Source organism: Pongo abelii, chromosome 4, assembly GCF_028885655.2.
Source record: "Pongo abelii isolate AG06213 chromosome 4, NHGRI_mPonAbe1-v2.0_pri, whole genome shotgun sequence".
Lineage (NCBI taxonomy): Eukaryota > Metazoa > Chordata > Mammalia > Primates > Hominidae > Pongo > Pongo abelii.
Window position 1 is genome coordinate 86,796,064 of NC_071989.2, and position 2,551 is coordinate 86,798,614.

A 2,551-nucleotide genomic window follows, 5' to 3' on the forward strand; every position below is an offset into this window, starting at 1 on the left:
CAGGCTGGTCTCAAACTCCTGAGTTCAAGGGATCCTCCCTCCTCAGCTCCCCCAACAGTGCTGATATTACAGGCATGAGCCACCATGCCCTGCCTACATGCTTTTTTCTGTTTGTGGTTGTTGTTGTTTTTTTTTGTCACTTAACATCATGTTTCTGAGAATTAACCATGTTGAAAGATGGTAAATTTAGTTTTTCACAGATGTCATATTAGTTCATTCATTTTCATTTCTGTATTTTTTTTAATGTAGGGACTATCCTATATACATTTATTGATTACTATATGATGGAGATTGAGGTTGTTTCCAGATTTTTACTATTATAGATAATATTATTATTGGTGGAGGTCTATTCCAATGGGGCTTTTCCTGTAGCTGCATGTTGTTGGAAACTCCTCATAGACTTAACTCTGTGGTTTTGTTTACTCACAGGACTATTAGTTAGGTCTGTGGGAAGGAACTACAAGACAGTTGCTAAAATTATGAAAGACCTAATAATGTATCTTTTACTGTAGATATTGGCATATTCCACAGATCTGTACTATTATTCTTGAGTGTGATAGCTTAGAAATGAGTATGATTGAACGCATTCATGTTTAGAGAGGGTGTCAAATTGAGGACCAGGAAGATCCAACTACTCTAAAAATTACCCTAAGGTAAATTGGTTGTAGAAATTAGATCCCAAAGATTATTGATTTTTTCCATAGGTGAATTTTGAAGCCTTCATGAATATATCCATATTAAAAGGAGATGAAAGAAGCCAAAATAAAAGAATTATGGTATGACAGGATAACTGGATTAAGTACTACTTCTATTAAAAAGGGCTAATTTGAAGATAAATCTATTGAAGATAACTTTTGACTCCAACTCTTTAGAGGAACTAAAGGGACCTTGATAGACAGTGGAAGGAACCCCAACATGAAATTTCTTGAATGAAAATTTATTGACTTAATAATAATAATACTATGAACCTTATGGCAGACATGGAGAGGCATAGCCCAGATCCTCTTTCAAGGAAAGGTTTGTTGCCTCAACTGCTGAGAGTGCTGTCAGTGTACAACGTTCATCCAGCTTTCAGTCCCTTTAGAGAATCATTTCAGTTTCACCCAAGGTTGACCCTTCCAAGGACAATCCACATCCCATGATTGGGCGAATGCATAGACACCTGGCCCACTGTAGGAGCAACTTAGCTCCATAGCTCCCCATGGAGTCAGGGCTATTGGACCCCCATCACAGCATGATGTCTTCATCTTCCTTCTCCGCTCCCTCCTATTCTTTTCAACAAAGGGCACACCCTAGTAAACAACCAGCACATTAAATTCTGTCAACATTAACAGATTAATGAAGAAAAATATGATTATCTCAATATATGCTACAAGCTACTCTGTGGGAGAGAGAGGCCATATGGAGGAGCACGGAAGCCCCAGACACATGAGTGGAGAAGCCATATTGGATGTCCAGCCTGGTCAAGCCCCAAGTGAGAACCACCCAAGCAAGCCCAGAACCACCAACCAAGCCCTATAGAGACAAGAGAAACAATAATAAATCATTGTTTTTGCATCACTTTAAATCTTAGAATGGCTTGTTACAAAGCAGTATTATGAGAACCATAGAATAGAAGAAAACAGCCTATGGCAAAACCCCATCTCTACAAAAAATACAAAGATTAGCCAGGCATGGTGGTGCACACCTATAGTCCCAGCTACTAGGAAGGCTGAGGTGGGAAGATTGCTTGACCCGGTAGGTTGAGGCTTCAGTGGGCTGTGCTTGTGCCATTGCACTCCAGCCTGGAAGACAGAGTGAGACACTGTCTCAACAACAACAAAAAGAATAGAAGAAAACTTTCTGGCAAGGTGTGGTGACTCATGCCTGTAATCCCACACTTTGGGAGTGGGAGGCCAAGGTGGGCGGATCACTTGAGGCCAAGAGTTCTGGACCAGCCTGGGCAACATGGGGAAAACCTGTCTCTACAAAAAAAAAAAAAAAAAAAAAAAAAAAAAAGAAGTAGAAAACTAAACTACCAAAAGCTATCTATGACAAATACCTTAAGAACGATAAATTTGTAGAATTATTTTCATGAATGTCCAGAAGACGACTAATAAATACCAGAAGTTCCTAATCAACACTCTATTGGAGGCTTTGGCTATAAGACCTGGGGGCAGAATAATACCCCCACGACACAATATGTACGTGTGCTTATCTCTAAAACCTGTGAATATGTGAATTAGCAAAGGGAGAAAGGAGAACAAAGGCTACAGATGGCATTAAGATTGCTAATCATCTGACCTTAAAATAGATTATCCACGGCTACTCTGGGCACATTGCCTACGGGGTAGCCCTTCTCTGCAAGGAGCAGTACCTCTGCTGTTATGTGGGTCACTTGAGGTCAGGAGTTTGAGACCGACCTGGCCAACATGGCTAAACCCCATCTCTACTAAAAATACAAAAATTATCCAGGTGTGGCAGTGCATGCCAGTAATCCCAGCTACTCAGGAGGCTGAGGCAGGAGAATCACTTGAACCTGGGAGGCAGCGGTTGCAGTGAGCCAAGATTG

General features: G+C 40.8%; 1 non-coding gene across 1 annotated transcript; it reads left to right on the plus strand.

The window, feature by feature from the left end:
• The first annotated feature begins 338 nt into the window (after positions 1-338).
• Positions 339-470, plus strand: LOC112133623 (small nucleolar RNA SNORA18). Its single transcript, XR_002915254.2, has one exon. It is a non-coding gene; the product is annotated as a small nucleolar RNA SNORA18 (small nucleolar RNA).
• The last annotated feature ends 2,081 nt before the right edge of the window (positions 471-2,551 follow it).